This window comes from Solanum verrucosum, unplaced genomic scaffold (assembly GCF_900185275.1).
Source record: "Solanum verrucosum unplaced genomic scaffold, falcon-dt-bn FXZP01000012.1, whole genome shotgun sequence".
Taxonomy (NCBI): Eukaryota; Viridiplantae; Streptophyta; class Magnoliopsida; order Solanales; family Solanaceae; genus Solanum; species Solanum verrucosum.
The window spans coordinates 6,643,101-6,667,206 of record NW_026020063.1 but is presented as its reverse complement, the minus strand read 5'-3'; the positions used below and the strand labels follow the sequence as shown (position 1 = coordinate 6,667,206).

General features: G+C 36.5%; 1 pseudogene; it reads right to left on the bottom strand.

Moving 5' to 3' along the window:
• Positions 1 to 8,446: 8,446 nt before the first annotated feature.
• The window catches only part of LOC125823544 (uncharacterized), a 125,758-nt pseudogene continuing 110,098 nt past the window's right edge, over positions 8,447 to 24,106 (bottom strand).

The following is a 24,106-nucleotide window of genomic DNA, read 5'->3' as shown; positions in this document are numbered from 1 at the left end:
TAGAGTCTTCATTACATTGGATCATTTATGAAAAGAATGCCTAAAGCCTATCAATTCATAACCATCAAGTCAAGACACATTCATTGTAAAGAAAATGATGCATAAGCCTACCAATTCTAGATTCAACATTTACTATAGAGATCTTTACATTCCAACATTATTATTCATAAGTTTCAAATAGAGAAATAGTCTTTCAATACAATCACAAATACTTTGAATACATGACCATCATTCATCATTGAAACCACATGTAAATCCTTCACATTATACACTCAAATAACAATATCAAGATAATACTTCAATTCATAAAACTATGCCTTCCATGCCATGATTACAATATACAAAGCAATTAAGCACCTCCACCTTTCAAGTGGATCAACAACTCTAACATAATTCTACTACAACAAGTAATTAGGTCAAACTTGCCCTTTCAAGGCTATAATCACAAGTCCTTAATTTACAGACAATTCACCATAATTAAGCATAGATAATGATAAAATTCAATAATTTAAATCAATCTAAGCATAAATCCACCATCATCCATTCATAATCCACAAACCCGCTTTATATGCCACAATTTAGGAATTGAGAGGAATCATGGGTTCAAGGAGTAAAATCATCTTACATCATCAATTAAACATCAATATAATCATAATATTACACTAATAAACCTTTAAAATCGTTTGGTGAAAGAACCCATGAGATTGAGTAAAACCATTGAAATTTCATTAACTTGAAAGCTTGAAAACTAATTTGAAATTGACTCTAGGTGAAAACTAACCCTAGATGAAGGATCACCATACCTTTTACTAAGATTTCCCCACGAAATTTGATGAAGAAAGCTTTGAATCCAAATCCTAGCTCCCACTTCTTCTTCTTTCATGAGTTTGAGAGAGAAATATTAAGAGAGAAGAACGTTGGTGGTTTTGATTTGGGTCTCTTGAATAAAGGAGTAAATGAAGTGTTTTAGGACTTGAAAATATTTATATTTATAATATAAACCATTTAAAAATCAACCCTACTTAATAATACCTTAAAACAAAATTACTTAAAACACCTTCATTTAGGCATCCTTGTCAGGCACTTGAACGGTCCGTGAAGGAGGACCACGGCCCGTGGTGGCACCTGTGGTCCTCTAGGCAGTGACTCTATTTAGTGACCAAGCCTCCAGCAGGCCAAGTAACCTTCACGGCCTCTTCTACGGGCCGTGGTGAAGACCACTGGCCGTGAAGTGGTCCGTGGAACTTGAGTAGTAGCTTGGCCAAGCTGCCTTGCTTGCCATGCCACCAAGTGACCTTCACAGCCACTTCTACGGACCGTGGTGAGGACCACTGACCGTGAAGTGGTCCGTGGTCATGAGGTTGTGGTTGGCCAAGGTTGGGAAGCCTTGGCCTTTGGCTTAGGCCTTTCCCCCTTGGCTTAGCACAAGCCCTTGCAACCCTTAACCAACATCAAAAATAGTCTTTCAACTAAGGAGTCTAACACGTGCCTTGAAGTTTACTTCTAGCCCAAAGCTCGGGTCAATATTTCACCACACCAAACCTCTTACCATGCTCATACACACACACATTAGGCTCTTGCTTAACCTATTATTTTTTGAGTCATTACATTATCTCCCACTTAGGAACATTCGTCCTCGAATGACACTTTAAACACACTTAAGGGAAAACGACTCAAGACTAGCAACCCAACAATCATGCAACATCAATATAAACAATGCATAAACATAGTAGGAAACATCAACTCCACATCAATAAGGGTCAATGCATATAAAAGAAAGTAGGAACTTCATCTACAAATTCATTATGCACAAAACATCATCATTCTTCATTTCATTGGAGGAACTTCCTTCTCCAACTCACATCACACTCATCATAACATCATAAGGCAATTTATGCAACTCTTTCAACAACGCCTCTAAGCATGCTCAACAACTTAACTCATGAAATATTTAGGCAACTCATCATAGATGCATATCAACATGAGGAACACATTTATGAAAACTCATTTTCTCATTTAACAAGAATTCAAATAGAACATGCATAACATAAGGAGACCATGGAAACTCATTTTCACATAAGACTCCAAAACATAAAACAAGCTACTAGGAACTCTAGATTTCTAGCTTGAATAAGAATAGAAGGAAAGAGATAAGTATATCAACACTCTCAACAACCTTACTATTTAACATACCATCCCCCACTTAGGAGAAAACCCAACTAAGGCTAACATGAAAAAACAGCATAAGGACCTCATAATAACAACAAGGAACTATAACTTACCGGTACCTTCATCTGGATTAGCTCATTTGTCCTTGTTAGCTTCAAGAGCATAGAAATGGTTCTTTTTTGGAGCATTAGGATCTAGGCCAACATAAGAAGCTTGTTTGGCCTCCCTTCCTCTAGCCGCAAGAGTAGGACAATTTCTCACTTGGTGATCACTTTTTCCACACCCATAGCATCCACTAGTACCGGCTAGGCACTTTCCATGATGCCTCTTCCCACAAGTAGCACAAAGTGGCTTAGAAAATTGAGATCCACCACTCTTCTCCTCATTAGCCTTAGAGGCACGTGAAGAATCTTGGTTAGGAGTTCTCTTCTTGAACCTAGGTTGACCTTGCTCATCGGATCTACCCCTCTTCAAATCTCTATTCATCCTCCTAAGCTTGGATTCCTCAATCGATTGTGCATACACCATGAGTCTAGAAATGCTCATGTCATCATGAAGCATTGTTGTATGGAACCCTTCCTTGACTAGGTCGAATATACCGATAACAAACCGACTCATCTCATCCGAGGGTTAGACACCAATGATGGGACATACTTAGACAATAGGGTAAACTTCAAAGAATACTCCTCAACATTCATGTTACCTTGCCTAAGATTTATAAAATACTCAACCTTACACTCCCTCTTCTCACAGGGAAAGTACCTACCAAGGAAACCTCCCTTAAACTCCTCCCATTCTGTAGGACCCGCTTCTAGAGGCCTATTACTTTTCCATTGAGTGAACCACACTTGGGCCACCTCTTTCAATTGATAGGAAGCCAACTCCGCTTTCTCCCTAGAAGATATCCTAATAGCATTGACTATCTTATAGACTTCATCCAAGAATTCTTGGGGATCTTCTCCCACTCTAGAGCCAAGAAAGATAGGAGGATTCATCCTCACAAATTCTCTCAACCTTGAGGCCACGGTACTCTCATTAGCATTCACCCTAGTCCCCACATCTGGGTTAGCTTGAGTCGTCATGGCTTGAGTTAGAGTTAGAAAATCCGCCCTAGTTTCTTCATTATTCATGTCCATGGGAACCACCAGAACTTGGTTTCCTTGATGAGGAACTCCCTCATTCACCATCTCATCATCCTCCCTTCTTGGGTTAGCCCTTGTACTCATTTCCTATAAACACAAGAAAAGGATTAGGAAAACGGACATCTATAAAGCTAAACTCTAAGGCACGACTTCAAGAATATGAAAGAACTGTAACTATTTAGCATCTTATAGCCTTTCGCTCATAGATGTGTCGCGACTCACACCGATGAACAAGACCCTACTAGACGTGGCTTGTGACACATAAACCCTAAAACCATTCCCAAAACCTTATGCTATGATACCATGTTTGTAACGCCCCGAGAGCACCCATTAGACGTTACCGGCGTACTCGACCCCGAAGGGGTCTTATACAAGCCTCATAGAATTCATTCATCGTATATATAATAGAAATAGTACGGAATTAAAACATTCCTTTAATAAAACCATGTGATTTAAAGCATTCAATTAACAATCTTTCAAAAAGACACAACGGAAGACTAAGTCTCACATGGCCATCTTAGACACAATCTCAAAACATACTAGGGACACGCCCTTTTACAATCGAAAACTACTAAATGTCTATTACATGAACAAAAAGGAAACATAAGAGTTCTAGTCCTCGAATCCATGAGGACATACCAAGACTTGGAGGAAAACTCTATCCAAGCACTTCAATCTAGCTAGGATCAATCACTTGCTAGAACCTACACTTGTAGTAAAAATAAGAGAGTATGGGTTAGCACACAAAAATGTACTAAGTATGATGACCATGAAAAAACATGCTTCAAAAGGGACATTTTGGTTGAAAGTCATGTTTTATGCTATTTTAGTAAAACTTTCATGAACATTTATAAAAGAGGCATAATAATAGTCACAACCAACATACAAGTCACCTTACCACATTTGAACAAAATAACATACTACCGTTTACCTTTATCTTGAGCCTCCACCTCAAGTAATCCTCAAGCTATACCTTGTGCATTGTATGGGTAGCGTCCCATACCACAACCCACACTAAGGTACCACCTTAAGATCACCAAAAGTGAACTTACCGCTTATCATGCTTCACATTACAAGTAATCATGCTCAACTAGTACCAACAAACAACACATAAGCATATTCGTCAACTAAGTCATTTCATCATCTTAGGACCTCCATCTAAATTAACCTTATGACACACCTAAGTAAGACATGAAGTGGCTGCCCATACAAACTTTTAATAGCACAGCTAGATATTCCCCAAGGCTACAATAGACAAGAACCCTTCTATTTCAACTTAACATGCTAAGTAACTCATTTAATCAATATAACCTACTCATTGATCATTTCATTTAGACAATAAGTCAGCATTCTTCTTTAACTTCATTTAGAGGACTTTCATACATTAGCGATTTAGACTTAGAGAACTCACTATGACCCTATCAAAGCCTACTCATGCAATGTATAGATAGCCTCCAATACTACTACCTAAAATTTGTAGAACCTATCAAGAAACCATAATACACATCTCACATGAAGGGAATAAGCGTTTAAAAAACATAGACCATGCAAGCTAGATATGGAATCCGGTGTCATATAGCCCCACGCCGTAAAGAGGTGTTCCCCTTGCCTAACGTAGAACGATAATATTAGCTTTGATGCACATTGGATCCAATGGCCAATATCCTACGTGGGCACATAGTTATGGGATAGGAAAATGTTCTTTGGAACTCTAACCTAACATCGGGAGAGTTTCCATCTAACCCTATCCACTCGGTGCTTAGCCTACATTCCCATAGATTATTTCATTCACATTACATGTACTAGGGTGGAATACCATAGGCCTATCGACCCATGATACATAATTACCAAGGAAGGAATACCTTAAGACTATCGATCCATGGTACATTCAAGGGTAGCTCTAGGGTCCACATGAAAGGAATGCCATAAGCCTATCATTTCATGGTCCCTCATTACATTCTCATACTCATGAAAGTAATACTACTAGCCTATCGATTCAAGAGTCTTCATTACATTGGATTATTTATTAAAAAAAATGCCTAAAGCCTATCAATTCATAACCATCAAGTCAAGACACATTCATTCTACAAGAAAAGGATGCATAAGCCTACCAATTCTAGATTCAACGTTTACTATAGAAATCCTTCACATTCCAACATTATTATTCGTAAGTGTCAAATAGAGAAATAGCCTTTCAATACAATCACAAATACTTTGAATACATGACCATCATTCCATCATTAAAACCACATGTAAATCCTTCACATTATACACTCAAACAACAATATCAAGATAATACTTCAATTCATAAAACTATGCCTTCCAGGCTATGATTACAATATACAAAGCAATTAAGCACCTCCACCTTTCAAGTGGATCACCAACTTTAACATAATTCTACTACAACAAGTAATTAGGTCAAACTTGCCCTTACAAGGCTATAATCACAAGTCCTCAATTCACAAACAATTCATCATAATTAAGCATAGATACTGATAAAATTAAATAATTTAAATCAATCTAAGCATAAATCCACCATTATCCATTCATAATCCACAAACCCACTTTATAAGCCACAATTTAGGAATTGAGAGGAATCATGGGTTCAAAGAGTAAAATCATCTTACATCATCAATTAAACATCAATATAATCATAATATGACACTAATAAATCTTTAAAATAATTTAGTGAAAGACCCCATGAGATTGAGTAAAACCCTTGAAATTTCATTAACTTGAAAGCTTGAAAACTTAGTTGAAATTGACTCTAGGGTGAAAACTAACCATAGATGAAGGATCACCATACCTTTTACTAAGATTTCCCCATGAAATTTGATGAATAAAGATTTGAATCCAAACCATAGCTCCCACTTCTTCTTCTTCCTTGAGTTTGAGAGTGAAATATTGAGAGAGAAGAACTTTAGGGGTTTTGATTTGGGTCTCTTTAATAAATGAGTAAATGAAGTGTTTAAGGACTTGAACCTATTTATATTTATGATATAAACCATTTAAAAATCAACCCCACTTGATAAAACCTTAAAAAAAAATTACTTGAAACACCCTCATTTAGGCAGCCCCGTCAGGCACTTGTACGGTCCGTGAAGGAGGACTACGGCCCGTGGTCCTCTAGGCAGTGACTCCATTTAGTGGCCAAGCCTCCACCAGGCCAAGTAACCTTCACGGACACTTCTATGGGCCGTGGTGAAGACCACTGGCCGTGAAGTGGTCCGTAGAACTTGAGCAGTAGCTTGGCCAAGCTGCCTTGCTTGCAATGCCACCAAGTAACCTTCACGGCCACTTCTACGGACCGTGGTGAGGACCATTGACCGTGAAGTGGTTCGTGGTCATGAGGCAGTGCCTGGCCAAGGTTGGGCAACCTTGGCCTTTGGTTTAGCCTTTCCTCCTTGGCTTAGCACAAGCCCTTGCAACCCTTAACCAACATCAAAAAGTGTCTTTCAACTAAGGAGTCTAACACGTGCCTTGACGTTGACTCCTATCCCAAAGTTCGGTTCAACATTTCACCATATCAAACCTCTTACCATACTCATACTCACACACGTTAGGCTCTAGCTTAACCTATCATTTTCCGAGTCGCTACACCTACACACGTAGCAACACTTAGGATTTCTTTTTTAATTTTTTGGACACTTTTTAGACACGGACCCTATTCTATCTATATCTGGCCAACACTAAAACTAAAAATTAATAAACAACTATCTAGAAAGCTACAAATTTATGGAAACTCCCTATATCGAAAAGAACACTCCTATAGTTGGCTAGAATTTACATCTTGGGTTGCCTCCCAAGCAGCGCTTGATTTAACGTCGTGACACAATGCATACACCTTAGTTACTCAGACTTCACCAAGATCCCATCCCTCTATTACTTCATTGACACTCTTAGATTTCCCCAGAAAGATTTTTATCCTCTGTCTGTTGACCTTGAACCTCGTTCCTTCCTTGTTCTCTAGTTCAACCGCTCCATGTGGAAATACTTGAGTGACTTTGAATGGCTCGGTCCACTTGGACTTGGGCTTGCCAGGAAACATGCGCAACCTTGAGTAAAATAAGAGCACCAAATTTCTGGCAACGAATTCACGTTTTTCGATCTTCTGATCACGGTACTTCTTCATCTTCTCCTTATACAAAGCTGAACTCTCATATGATTTTAGGCGAAACTCATCAAGCTCATTCATGTCATTCAGTCTTTGACTTGATGCGGCGCCCCAATCCAAATTCAACTTTTTTTAGCGCCCACATTGCTTTATGCTCTAGCTCTACATGCAAATGGTAAGATTTCCCATATACAAGTTGGTAAGGGGACATACCTGTGGGAGTTTTGAATATGGTGCAATATGCCCATAGAGCATCATCAAGTCGTCTCAGCCAGTCAATTTTGTTGCAATTATCGTCTTTGCAAGAATTTTCTTTATCTCGTGATTCGACACTTCAACTTGCCCACATGATTGCGGATTATAAGGGGTTGCTACACTGTGGCGAACACCATACTTCTCAAGCAACGCCTTGAACAATTTATTTCAAAATTGAGAACCTCCATCGCTTATGATTTCCCTTGGTGTACCAAATCTGGAGAAGATATTCTTTTTAGGAATGTGGTGACACTCTTTCCCTCATTGTTTGAAAGCGTGACTGCCGCCACCCATTTCGATACATAGTCAACCGCCACATGAATGTACTTCATGCATTCGAACTCACAAACGAACCCATGAAATCAAGACCCCAAACATCAAAAATCTCAATCACCAGTATTGAGTTCATAGGTATTTCTTGCCTTTTCGAAATTCTTCCTTCACGCTGGCAACGGTCACAAGATTTGGCGAAATTATGAGCATTTTGGTGGATGGTAGGCAGGTAATACCCACACTACAAAATCTTATGAGCAGTTTAGATAGCACTATGGTTCCCACCAACAAGTGAGGAATGACACGCATCTAGTATACTCATCATCTCAACCTCGGGCACACAATGACAAATAATCCCATCAGCACAAACACGAAACAAGTAAGGCTCATCCCAAAAAAAATTCTTCACATCAGACATAAACTTTTTCCTTTAGTGAAATGAAAAATTCGACGGAGCCAAATCACTTGCCAAGTAGTTAGCAAAGTCTGTGAACTAGGAGATAAGATCATAAGAAGCAGCCAATACTTGTTCAACAGGGAACACATTATTTATCTCAATTCCATCTCCTAGCTCGATCATAGCTTCCTCTTCTTCAAGTCTGGACAAGTGATCAACAACTTGATTTTTTGTTCCCTTTCTATCCTTAACCTCAAAATCGAACTCTTGCAGCAAAGGTACCCATCTAATCAACCTTGGTTTTGCATCCTTTTTAGCCATCAGATACCTCAATGCAGAATGATCAATATGCACTATGACCTTCATACCAAGTAAGTAGGATCTAAATTTCTCAAATGCAAACACTACAACAAGGATTTCTTGTTCAGTCACAGTATAGCTCTTTTGAGCCACATTCACAGCTTTGCTGGCATAGTAAATGGGAAGTCCTAACACTACACCAAGCGCTACCCCACTTGCATCACACATCACTTCATACGGTTGCCCCCAATCTGATGAAATAATGATAGGTGTTGACACTAGTTTCTGTTTCAACTCCTCAAATGCTCTCAGACAAGCATCATCAAACTCAAATTTAGACTCCTTTTCAAGTAACTTGCACAATGGGTGTGCAATTTTTGAGAAATCTTTTGTGAACCTCCGGTAGAAACCTGCATGCCCAAGAAAACTTCGAACACATTTTATAAAGATGGGTGGTGGAAGCTTTTCTATTACCTTAACTTTGGCTCTATCAACCTCAATACCTTTCTGCAAAACCTGATGACCCAGAACTATACCCTATTTTACCATGAAGTGGCACTTTTCCCAATTAAGCACAAGATTGCACTCTTCACACCATTTTAGTACCTCGGTCAAATGTGCAAAAAAATCATCAAATGAGTCACCTACCACAGAGAAATCATCCATAAATACCTCTATCATGTCCTCCACCATATCTAAAAATATCGATATCATACAATGCTGGAAGGTCGCTGGAGCATTACATAACCCAAATGGCATCCTTTTGAAGGCGAAAGTCCCATAAGGACAGGTGAAGGTGGTTTTCTCTTGGTCTTCCGAAGCTATGGAGATTTGATTGTACCCCGAATACTCATCTAGAAAACAATACCAACCCTTACTAGCGAGACGATCTAGAATCTGATCCATGAACAACATTGGAAAGTGGTCTTTTTTAATCCATGCATTTAACTTGCGATAGTCCATACACACTCTCCTTCCAGTCCCCGACCTCTTGGAACAAGCTCATTTTTAGCATTGGTAACCACACTGATTCCTCCTTTCTTAGCCACCCACTGAACTGGGCAAACACAACTACTATCAACAATATATTACTCTACATCTAACCATTTAATGATCTCCTTTTTCACAACCTCTTGCATAGGGGGATTTAGTCTCATTTGATGTTCAATACTTGGCTTACTGCCCGGCATGAGTTGGATTTTGTGAGAACAAATGCTCGGCAGAATCCCAATAATGTCTGCATAGTTCATCCAATAATCCTCTTGCACCGCTTCAACACCGATATCACAGCCTCGATTTTCCCTTCACTCAAGTCAGCAGCAATAATAACGGGCAAGGTGTTATTTTGTCCAAAGAATACATACCGCAAGTGTGATGGAAGGACCTTAAGTTTGTCACAATCCAGGGGTACACCCTAGATGAAACATGGCACATAGAACCCCGGAGGACTCAATGTAAGCCACTTAGGATATCAAACATAAAGCAATAGAAATGATGCAGAAATTTTAAAACATTTTTCATAACAATCGAAGTCTTTTATAAAAGGAAGCGGAAGTCTACAACACTTTGTCTCAAACCATCTAATACAACTTGAATAACTCTTGGGACGCAGCCCATACAAAAGTCTAAAATATAAAAGAAAGACTACATTAGCATGGATATAATCATAACTCAAGTAGTTCAATTACTATAAGCATAATCTCATACTTCTCCTCCTTGAGGTTCAAAGCTTACTTTCAATCCTCACACCTAGGGTTTAATCATTAGACATGGATATCATCCTAACGTATGTGATTCTATCAGTTCATGTATTCAAACAGTCATGAGGTAAATTAGGTGGGTAAAGTCCTGCACACAATTCTAGCTAGTAGTCTACCATTATCATATAAGCTTCACTCTTAAAGCCTTAGCATACCTAATTCATCATATTAGCTTTACTCTCAAGCCCTAGTAATCAACACTCATGACTATAAGCCTTACTCCCAAAGCTTTACCTTTTACAATTATCATATACAACAAGATCACAAGGCATTGTACTCTCATGCTTCATTATTAAGCAATTCTATTCATATATCATCATAAAGGTTCAATCTCAAGCCTTACTAGTCATGATCCCTCACATATACCTTATTCTAATTCAATTCATGTCTACAAGCTTTACTTTTAAGTAACTCATATCTAGGTGTTCTATTCTCAAACAATTCATAAAGTAATTCATCAATCTTAGAAGATCACATCTAAGACCTTAATTAACTCTTTCATGGCATAAAACCCAACTGTATCAATTTCATCCTAGAATCTTAGGTTAATCAATAATACATTTATAATCATACTAAAAACATGTATTTACATCAAAACCAATCATAACCAACCATTATCCACTCAATTGGATCAATATACAACAATACCCACAACCTAGGAAGGAACTCTAACTAGAATTGGGGATTCATCTACACAATTAGGGGAAACATGGGGGCTTCATGGATGAAAAGGATCCATGAATGAATAAGCCATCATACCTTGATTACTAATCCTAGAAAGCTTGAAACAATGGAGTCTTGACCTACCTTGACCCTCTTCTTCTTCTAGAGAGAGGATTTTTTAGAGGGAATTGGGTTTCTTTTGGGGTCTTGAAGTAATGATTTAGAATGACTTAATTAAGGGTCTAAAGTACTTATATAGGTGGTCTAAACTAATATAAAACAACTCCACTTAATCCCTAATTAAATATTGAAAGACCCCTATGCCCTTCACTAACCGACCTTAGCGTCATCACTGCCCCCACCCACGAGACCACGCCCATGGATGGACCCACGGGGTGTGCTGGTCCTTCGGGGGTGGTGGTCTACAAGTCAACTATTGGGGCCTTGACCAACGAAACCATCCACGAGGCGTGGACCCCCTACTGGGCGTGGGTCCCCTCGTGGGTGCTGCCTTAGGCAGATTCTAGGGTGGTTTCTAGGGTCCTTGAAAAAAGACCCTTGGTTGGTCCTTGAGGAGTCGTACCTTGACGTTCTAACCCTAAACCCTTCATTCTAAGTATGGAATGTTAAATATATGACTCTTATCCTCACATCAAACTCTAGCACTCTCCCGTAATGCTCTAGTTTAGCCTACTAGTTTCCAGGTGGTACAATATCTTCCCCTTGGGAACATTCATCCTCGAATGACGATTCTAAACACCTCTTGAAGGAAACGACTCTAGACTAGCAGCATGTCATGCATGCAACACATTTAAATGCACACAAACAAAGGGGGAACTTCATCTCCAAACTAAACATACTCAATGCTACTCATAGAAGTAGGAACTACATCTAACATGCCAAAATGCAAGAAATTCAACATCTACTCATGTTCAAAGAAGAACTACCATCTTCGAACTAATACATTCTTAACACACTCTCATGTAGATCATATACAATTTACTTACAAAAAGCATTTATTCTAGGAGGGATCTTTCAACTCCAAACTAAGGCATGCTCATATATTCATCTCATGAAGTCAAATAGGCAACTCATATTCAATGCACTACAACATGAGGAAATAAATCATGTAAACTCATTTTCTTTTGAAATCACAAGCTTTCATAAACATGCACCACACAAGGAAATCATGGAAACATGCAAATCACACATGACGTCACACAAAGAACCAATAATAAGGAACTCCTCATCTTAATGCTAAAGGAGGTATACATGGAAAAGGATGAGGATAGCAGGACTTTTTATTGGCCCTCGGCCTCCCCAAGTAGCATCCTCACCTAAAACCCTCACTAAAACACCACTCCTTAACACTTTCGTGGAAGCAACTTCCTTGCTCTTCTATTTCTTAACTTGTCGGTCTAAGATCATTACCAGTATTTCTAAATTAGAGAAATTCTCACTAATTCCCAACTCTTCTTAAGGAATTTATGAATGTCGGATCCCCAACACCCTTCTATATCTAAGAGACATGGAAAATCGAATACACCGGTGCTACTTATTAAGCAACTCTAGTTTACAAACAACCTTACCAACTCCACTCACGATTTTATATGAGCCTACAAAACTGGGACTAAACTTCCCAAACTCACTACACCTCTCAAGGTGAGGACTTCAAGACAACGTAAATCATGAACATCAAGAACACTCAACGACTTTGTTATCTAAGCACATCATCGCCTCCTTAGGAGTTAACCTATACGGACTCTTCTAAGCATCATTTCTTCCAATTCTATGGTCGGAGCAAGTCATCACTAAGCTTTCACATCCGTCACATAAGATGATTCTAAACCATGGAGGATTACACTTCTACCCTTCTTAGAGGAGTCTACTCACTCAACACATCTAGGCATTACTTAAACACCCTATTCATCAAACCTATCCATATTCCCCAAAATTCATCATGACTAAGTCGAGTTCTACCATCAATTAAACATAATCTTAATGCAACACATTCATACTAAAGGCAACATCATAGTCCATCATATCAAGTCTATCAAGTCATAAAAGACAAGCATTTTGGAATCTAATAAAGCATGAAACACATAACGAGAGCAACATTCAGAGGGTTCTCTTGTTCACCTCTAGCTTGGAGAGCATGGGACCTAATTTGCTTCCTCTCTCTTCCCCTAGCGGTAAGTACTGGGCAATTTCTTATTTGTGGCCACTCCTACCACAACCATAAGAACCCTCTATACCGGCCAAACATCTACTCTTATGTCTTTTACCACATCTAGCACAAATAGGAAATATGGGTCTACTATCATTTCCTTGATACTTAGGGTTAGACACCCTTTCTTCACTAAATCTTGGGGGAAACCTAGAAGGACCTTGTTCGGAGAACCTTTCAAGAGAAGAATTACCCTCATCAATCCTAAACCTCCTTTTCTCCCTAAGCCTTTCTTCAATTTTCTCTTCCTCAATTTGTTGAGCATAAACCATAAGACAAGAAATATTCCTATTATGATCAAGCATGGCCATACGACATTCTTTTACTACAAAATTGGACACTCCCAACACAAACTTACTCATTCTTGACCTAGGATCAGACACTAGAATTAGAGCATACTTAGATAATTGGGTGAACCTCGATGCATATTCCTTAACACTCATATTACCTTGCTGAAGGTCAATGAACTCAAGCACTAAAGCTTCTTTTATCTCTAAAGGGAAGAACCTATCTAGAAAGGAACTCTTCAACCCTTCCCACTCTGTGGGACCCATTCCTACCGATCTAGCCTTATTCCAATTATTAAACCAAACTTGAGAAACTCCTTTGAGTTGATAAGAAGCCAATTCCGCCTTCTCTACCGGGGTAACTACCACAAAGTCCAACACCTTAGAGACCTCTTCAAAAAACTCTTAAGGATTTTCCTCCATCTTTGTCCTATAAAATTCTGGAGTTTCTATCCCAGCCTGAGTCAACAATTAAAAACCAAATCTAAGCTTCTCATTAGTAACTTTCTCTTCAAAAAGGTCTATTGGAACTTGAAGAGGAGCTCCTTGAATTGGTCCACATTGTCTTCCTCATTCATTCTAACGTTTGCCCTTGTAGTCGTCATATCCTGAAAACCATAAGGAACGGATTCAGAGAAAGACCTAATAGAGTTAAACTTTATGGCACGACTTAGAGAATGAAGAAGTGAAGTTTCCTAATCATCTAATAGCTTCCTATTCATAAATGTGGTGCACTTCACACTTATGAACAAGACTCTACTAGACGTGGTTTCGAAGCAATCCTAGAATCATTCTAAACCTTGGCTATGATTACCAAGTTTGTCACGACCCAGGGGTACACCCTAGATGTAACATGGCACATAGAACCCAAAAGGACTCAATGTAAGCAACCTAGCATATCATAACATAAAGCAATAGAAATGATGCGGAAATTTTAAAACATTTTCATAACAATCGAAGTCTTTAATAAAAGCAAGCGGAAGTCTATAACACTTTGTCTCAAACCATCTAATACAACTTGAATAACTCTTGGGACGCAGCCCATACAAAAGTCTAAAATATAAAAGAAAGACATAAAAGGAAGGTGATCAATCCTCGATGCTATGAGGATTCAACAAGTCTTCAACTCCTTTTCTCTACTATAACCTAGCCATGAGAATGGAATTCAATATCCCCAAACCCTACATTTGATAAGAATATAGGCAAAAGTATGCGTTAGTATAATAATGTACTAAATATGATGACTTGCATAAATCATCAACATGAGCATATAAGAGGCATTAGTCAACATAAGACATATACCATAATCATAAGAGACAATAACATAAGTCATAAATATAAGAGACATCATCATAAGACATAGGCTATAAGCATAAGAGATAACAGCATAGTCATAGGCATAATGAAAGTATCTATTTTAACATGACATAAGAGAAATACATCATAAGTCACCTCAAGGCAAGCTTGTACAATGCATGTATAAGACCCCATAATCCCACCCATACTAAGAAAGTCACTTATGGTCCTCATTCATCTTTATCATCTTTTGATCTCATCCTTAGCTTACTTCTCATAGGAAAAGGAATCTCTCACCTTTAGTCAATCATATCATGGAAGGCAACTATAGCAACAATGCATCAAACATACCTTATAAGCATAAGTCATAAACACATTCATTACATAGACCATCATAACATAAGAGAACATACCATGAATACCCTCAAAGCATACTTGTGCAATGGATGAGTAAGATCGCATAATCACACCCATATTAAGTAAAGCTCCTCAAGTAACCATAGTTCATAATTCATATTCTTGTTTTGGGAATTTTCCTTAACCGACATAGACCATGTGAGCTTAACATGGAATCCGGTGTCTACCCCACACCGAAAAGGGGTTGTCCTACTTGCCTAAGGTAGAACCATACGCTTAGCTTAGATGGATCCATTAGCTAAGTACCTATGTGGGCACATAGTTTATGGGATAAGGAGATTTCTACTAGAAACCCGAACTCAACTATGGTAGAAGGTTTTCATCTCATGAGATACATATTTTGGGAACCCGGACTCAACTATAGTAAAATGAACCCATTTGGAAAGTTGGACTCAACTATGGTCAAATGAACCCATTTGGAAAGCCGGACTCAACTAGCGTAAAAGCTTTCATTGGGAAGTCGGACTCAACTAGTGTAAAAGCTTCCATCTCATATTCAATATCCACTCAGTGCTACGCATAATTCCGATTGAGTTCATATTAAGTCTTGACTTAAGTTCATATTCATAGAAGAATGTCTTGACACTCAATCCAACATAACTAATACTATAGCTCATTATATCATGCATAAACAACTATCACCATCCATGACCTATTTATGATGGGTTTAGAGCCTTTGATTCAATTTGGTGAGAATAGCCTTTCAACCTTAGAATCATCATATTGTGAAGAAACTACTCACATCATAACATATTCATGCATAAGTGTGTATATGAGGATAACCTTCAACAACACTACAACTAGATCATAAGCATATTCACTTTACTCTCAAAGTGTCCTTAAGCATGTACTAAACTTCATAAAGCATGCATAATATCATATCTTTCCCCTTTCGAAGGTCAAAGCTCATATCAAATCAACACATCTCGAATGGCTACATTAGAAAAGGATATCATCATAACTCAAGTAGTTCAATTACTACAAGCATAATCTCATATTTCTCCTCCTTGAGGTTCAAGGCTTACTTTCAATCCTCACACCAAGGGTTTAAGCACTAGACATGGATATCATCCTAACTTATGTGATTCTATCACTTCATGTATTCAAACATTCATGAGGTATATTAGGTGGGTAAAGTCCTTCCACACAATTCTAGCTAGTAGTCTACCATTATCATATAAGTTTCACTCTTAAAGCCTTAGCATACCTAATTCATCATATTAACTTTACTCTCAAGCCCTAGTATCAACACTCATGACTATAAGCCTTACTCCCAAATCTTTACCTCATACAATTATCATACACACCAAGATCACAAGTCATTCTAATCACAGGCTTCATTCTTAAGCAATTCTATTCATATATCATCATAAAGGTTCAATCTTAAGCCTTACTAGTCATGATTCCTCACATATACCTTATTCTAATTCAATTCATGTCTACAAGATCTACTTTTAAGTAACTCATATATAGGTGTTCTATTCTCAAACAATTCCCAAAAAATATAAAGAAAATATTAAAAAACTTCAAATTCTTATTGACTTATATATTATCAAAGCGAGTCACACAAGCGGAGTCGAGCCGGTTCAATCAAGTCCATACTTTGATTGAGTTTTAACCTAGCAAAGGTAAATACAATTGAGGTGAGCCGAGCTACGCTTCTTAAAATCTTAGGTTAGAAACATGGTTAAAACCTTATTTAATTAATTTAGCGCTTGACCATGAATATTTTTATTTCAAATAATTTATTCATTTTATTTTGAATTTCTTTTTGACTATAAAATTATCAAATATAAATTGAAGTTGTATATGAAGTTTTGAAAATATCTCAAGAGGTGTTTTCACTTTTTTACTTTTCACGTTTTACTTTTATTTTATTTTTACAAATTGATGAGGGTATAAATTACATTTACAAAAAAATTACATCCAAATCCAAAAAAAAATAAAAAAATCCAAATACTATCATCCAACACAACTCCAACTCCAACTTTTGATTCAAAAATTTCTAATAAAGTTAAATAATTTTTTATTTTCATGAAAAAAAATTACATATATTAGTATATGTAACAACTGAAACATATACTCTTTTCGTTTCAATTCTTTTGACCTATTTTTTACGGTCTATTTAAAAAAAAATACATTCGACATATTGTTAATATAATTTAAATTCACAAAATTCAATTGTATTTTTAATTTTTTAAATTTAGCATCAAGTTAAATCAAGTCTAATAAATTAAAACAGAAGGATTATAAAATATTGAATACCAAATAGTATATTATGCAAATTTGACATATACATATCATAGAAAAAGAAATATATATGGACAGTTCCTAAAGCCCTAAATTAGTTAATCCCTAAATCACTAAATCCCTAAATTCCTAAAGAATCTCCCAAACTTGTCTCTAAAATTTCAAGGCTCAACCTCATTCTCGTTTGCTCTTACATCGTCGACATCAAGAGTAAGTTATTCTTCTTTTACTATGTTCAGAACTTACATACTATAACAACTTCTCTAGCTTTCAGTTCCCTTATTTCGTATGTCTGGGAGCCAACGTCTATTGGAAATAGTCTGTAGTAAGTAGTAAGTAGAGGTAAGGTCTGCATACATTCTAGCATCTTCAAATTCCACTTATGAGATTTAAGCCATCAAACAGATATTGTGTAAGCTTTTGTATTTGGCAAAATTGTTATAGTGTGTAAGCTTTTGTATTTGATCAAGTTTACTGTACAATTTGTATGGGTGGAAAATTATAATAAAAGGGGGGAAAACTTTTGTTCTTGATTCTCCTGGATTTTTTTTTTGCTTAAAAGACGAAAGGTGTAGATATCCCATTCTTTTTCCGACTAGTTTAATAATCAGGGATTGTTTCCCGTGTGTATATAGTCTTTGTTTATCACTAGATGTAATAAGGATGAAGTTTGGGTGGTTTTGAGGATTTTCTTGTTCGTCGTGGAAGCTTATGTTATCTAGACCTTGGGTAACGTAAGTTATATAATATTCTTCAGTTTTGAAAATAAGAGATTCGAGGAAACATACTTTACGATTGACGGAGGTTTGCTCTACTTCTTCCTTTTGTTTTTTGTGCTCCGATGATGTAAATCAGCTGCTTGTTCGCTCGTATCTTTGTGCTTTGTAACTACTTCTACTTTTTGGTATTGCATTTTACGGAGAGAAAAATCGTGCATAAGCTTATACTCACTAAAACATAAGATAAGATAATATTGTTTTAAAAAAGTCATATATTCTGATTCTCTTTGATTAGTCTATCATATATATAAATTGAAAATTTATCTTGAGATCTTGTGCAATGTAAATAATAAACGGTTGATGATGAATTCATCAAGCTCCTTATAATCTCTATCCAGCTAGTTTGCAACCACACAAGGGAGGAAGTTATTTCACCTCTTAGTTTCTTTATTTGTTTGGTGCAATAGGGGAGGAAGTTATTTGTTTGGTGTAGTAGGACAGAAAAATTTACTCCAGCAACAACAAGAAGAACCTCTTTCTTGTTAACACTAAGATCAGAGTCTAGCATCTCATATAGTGTCTCAACCATCTCGTAATTCCTTCAAGTGATAAAGCTTAGCATTTGAAAGTGAACTTCATCTGAGAAAACACATAATGTATCTCTTTATATACCATTTATGCATTTCCAAACTACTATTTTTAAACTACTGCAACTTGTTACTTCCCTTTACACTTAAACCAAATAAGAAGAGAAACTCTCTTAGAATTAGGAATATTGTCTTCAACTCATGCAACAAACGTTTAGCACGTGTAACCAAACCAACTCTCTCATATGCTGCAATCATTGTCTGGTATAGACTCGGCCAAGGAAGAAGTTTTGCCTAAGATTTTAGTTTTGCAGAGCAGCTAGTATCTGCTTAAAATAACTGTGACATATCTTTGCTTTGCTTCAAGTTTGGAACTCAAAATCAGGTATCCTCAGTCCTTGACTTGCTTTCCCTCACATATCTGCCAATAGATGTTAGTCAAGAACTAAGACTTCATGAATTTTCCGCATCCATCCGTTCAATAACACAACGTGCTTCTTCCTCTGTACCTGGGACGACATTCCTAACCCATGCTAACAATATATTTCTCTATTTATTTTTCTTTGTAGGAAATTTAAAAATGGACAAGTCTTGGATGCATTGTACTGACAGATCGAGTGACGTTTAATTAAAAGGAGTTGAGAGTTTTCTTCAATTTGCATTTAAGCATTCAGAACTAGAAGATGAAATTCCTTGTCCTTGTAAGAAATGCAATAGCGTTTTCCACAAGTCTAGAGATGAAGTGAAGGAACATCTAATAATTTTTGGGATAGTTCAAGGATACACACGTTGGCTTTATCATGGAGAATTTGCACCTAAAAAGAAAAATGTTAATCAAGAGGAAAAAGGAAAGGAACCATGTGTTCCTTCTCAAAATAAAAGAAAAGAGTGAGGTGATGATATGTTTGAAATGATATATGATGTTGTTGGCCCTGAAATTACAAATGATTCTAGTGGGGTTAAGTATAAACATGGTGATGCTTCAAAATCTACTTCCACATTTTCCAAATTATTGGAGGATGTTGCACAATAACTTTATCCTGGTTACGAGATATTCTCCAAGTTATCACTAATTGTGGAATTGTTCCAAATCAAGTGTTTTTATGGGTTGAGAGGTAAAGCAGCTAATAGCATACTAAAGTTATTTAAATGAGCACTTCCTTCTGGTGAAACTTTACCAGAGTCATTTTATGGAGCAAAACAAGTGATTCAAAATTTAGGTCTTCATTATGAAAAGATACATGCTTGCGAGAATGATTGTACGTTATTTTGGAAACATAATGCGAAAGCTGAATCCTGCTTGATTTGTGGGGAGTCTTGGTGGAAATCAGTTGAAGTTCAAAATACTAATGGGGATACTCAAGGAAAAACTGGGAAAAGAGTTCCTCGAAAAGTGTTACGTTACTTTCCCTTGAAACTAATATTGCAAAGGTTATTTATATCACCAGAAATAGCTTCAGACATGACATGGCATCATGATCGACGTTCAAAAGATGAGGTTCTTAGACATCCAGCTGACTCTGAAGCATGGAAACATTTTGAATTTAACCCAATACACTTGAAAATACTATTTAAAAAAATATTAGTTTTATGATATCATCATGGAGTGTCACACAAGAAAGGATCCTGGCTCTAAGAAGAAAAGAGAACCACACCTAGTTGATGTGAGGACTATCCAAGTTCAAGAGGGAACTCTTACGTAGTAGAGGGGCTTTGCTAGAGATCCTCGTAAAGTTAGACTTGGTTTAGCATCTGATGGGATAAATCCTTTTGGTAATTTAAGTGTTTCTCACAGCACTTGGCCAGTGATCACTACTGTCTACAACTTACCCCCTTGGATGTGCATGAAGAAACCTTATTGTTTCTTATCTTTGTTGATACCTAGTCCTAAAGCTCTTGGAAATGATATTGATGTATACTTAGAACCATTGATAGATGAGTTACGAGAACTATGGTTTTATGGAGTCGATACATATGATGCTTCGAGAAAAGAGAATTTTTGTATGCGGGCAGCAGTCTTATGGACTATAAATGATTTTCCCGCTTATGCCAATTTATCATGATGGAGTACAAAAGGAGCTTTGGCTTGTCTGTTATGCAACAAAGACACACCATCTACTCGATTAAGGTATGGTCGTAAGTTTTCTTATAAGGGTGCTCGTAAATTTTTATCATCTAATCATACGTGGCGGAGTAATAAACGTGACTTTGATGGAAAAGTAGAAAGAAGATCTTCTCCAGAAGTTTTCTGGAAAGGATGTTTTAAACCAATTGCTTACTCTGGAGGACATGAAATTTGGTAAGACTCGGAAAAAACGGAAGTACGAAAAAAGTAAAGGCATTCATAACTGGAGGAAGAAAAGCATCTTTTTCATGCTTCCTTATTGGAAAAATAATTTAATACGTCATAATTTAGATGTGATGCATATTGAGAAAAATGTGTGCGATAATATTATTGGGACATTATTAGATATTGAAGGAAAAACAAAAGATAATTTGAATGCTCGTCATGATTTGAAGGAAATGTGTATAAGAAGTGAGTTGCATCCAACTCAAAGGGATGGAAAATGGTGTTATTCGGAAGCATGCTATTCTTTATCATCTGCTGAGAAGTCTAAAGTATGCAAGTTCTTGAAAATGATTAAGGTTCCAAATGATTATTCTTTTAATATATCACAGTGGGTGAAGTTAGAAGATCGTAAAATTTATGGACTGAAGAGTCATGATTCTCATATTCTGTTGGAACAATTGCTTCCTCTTGCAATTTGCGGAGTCGTGCCAAATAATGTATATGATGCTAACACTGAGTTAAGTAATTTCTTCAGAGAATTGTGCTCGAAAGCATTAAGGGTTGATGTGTTGGACCAACTTGCAACTCAAATTCTGATAACATTGAGCAAATTAGAAAAAATATTTCTACCGACATTTTTTTGATGTTATGGTACACTTACTCGTTCATCTTCCAAGGGAGGCTAAGCTTGGTGGACCTATACAATATAGGTGGATGTACCCAATTGAGCGGTATGTTTTTAGATTTAAATTTATGTGGTTTGTTAATTTCTCATTCTAATTTGAGTGGTATCTTGTTATATCTTGCAGATTTTTACACATATTGAATTGTTATGTTCGTAATAGAAATCAACCTGAAGGATCTATTGCAGAAGGGTATATTGTTGAAGAAAGTATAATATTTTGTTCAAGGTACTTACCTGGAAATGTGAAAGGATATGATCAAATGGATAAGAATTATGAAGATGAACATATTAAGACATATAGTGGATTATCCGTATTTGAAAGAAAAGGTTCTCCTTTATTAAGAGATGCATCCAGAAATCTTGAAGAGTTAGAGAGAAAACAAGCTCATCTTTATGTCTTGAGAAATTGCGAAGAAGTTCAACCATTTTTACGGTATATCTTTTATTGCATTCGCTAATTTACTATATTAGATCCCGAGTCTAAGTTAACAATTTAACATATTACGAAGAAAAATATTTTTTGCTGTCCGTGGACAGAGAGACAATTTTATAAAGAAATATAACAGTAGTAAAATTTGGGGAAAATATCACATTCAGTGCTACTAGCATACAGTACTATTAGGATTGAAAGGTGATCTGATCTCTGGTTGTATAACTCTCTGCAAGTAGCTCAAGTGTTGTTCCTTTGGCATTCTGCATTCTATTCAATTTCATACTCCCACTAGCGTCAACTACGTATCTCACCTGAAAGACAAATCATCGAGAATAAGATTTAGTCAATACTTTGTCTACTTAGCTACGTCCTTCAGTAGACTTCTCAAATATCATAAACATGGTTCTTGATATACCGGTTGCTCATTAACCACAAGAATGCTATCAAATATTGAGATTTATGTAACAAGTAAGGATAGTTAAAGAATATTTTTTGTTCATTATTATACCATAAGGATGTACCCTAAGTTTTGGTTATACTTGAGGGATGATTTTATCCCAAAACTCTCATCCGAATTGACCTCTCTAATCATCTGACCACACAAATCCAACACTATATCTCCCATTCCCTGCATTTTCAATTCACTTAGCATGGTACTTCATGAAATTATGTTCTTTCAATGCATCATATTGATCAAGGCTGCCACATTTAGCATACATATTAATAGGCTATTGCCACCAATAAAATAAAAAATAATAATAATAATATATATATATATATATATATATATATATATATATATTTCATGTTCTATCATCTTCAAAGAATACATGTGTACCCATTTACCCATTAAAATATTCCCAGAGAAGTTACCTTTCTTAACCTTATCCTCATCTTTTATTTTATTTTTAATTAATGTACACTTATTTGTATTACAGTGAGTATGAGCAAAGTAATAAAAGCATGAACTTTGATGATTGGTTTTTTCATCAGGTAAGTTTTTATTGTCTTTCTTATAAAATTTGTGAAACTTATTTATCATCATTAATTTATATATATTTTTTGTATAGATTGTACAAATGCGCAAAGAAAAAAATGAACTTGCAACCTGTGAATTGTATTCTTTGGCTAGATGTCCTTTTGAAGGTGTTCAAAGATTCAAGGGGTATGAATTAAATGGGTTTAGATTTCATACTAAACTACTTTGAGGAAATGAGGAAGACCTAAAATAGTGGTGTTTTAGTAAGAGGAGAAGCGAATGGTAAGAATATTAATTACTATGACGTTTTGACTGAAATAATAGAACTTCAATATTTTGAAGGTAAACGGGTTGTTTTGTTTAAATGTGATTGGTGGGATGTTGATCACATCGGAATAGGAGTGAAAATAGATAAACATGATTTTGTTAGTGTTAACACTAAGCGAAAACTAGTAACAGATGAACCATTTGTTCTTGCATCTCAAGCAGAACAAGTTTTTTATGTCAAGGACCATCTTCATCCTAGTTGGTCAATTGTTTTGAATGGTCATTCTACCTATTTTACTAGAGGTGCTATTGATGAAGATACTTCTGAACAAGATGCTTGTAATGAGTTATTGCATATATGTGAGGATGATGAAGACATTATGAATTTTAAAAGAAATGATCTTAACGTTATCTGTACTGATGTTACCTTGGCTGATGATATAATTGAAGTCAGTGAATCAGAACCATGGCTGATGATATAATTGAAGTCAGTGAATCAGAACCAGAAACTGATGATGAAGATTTGTTATTATAGATATTTTGAACTCTTATTTCCATATTGCTTATATGCAATTAAGGTTAACAATTTTATTTAA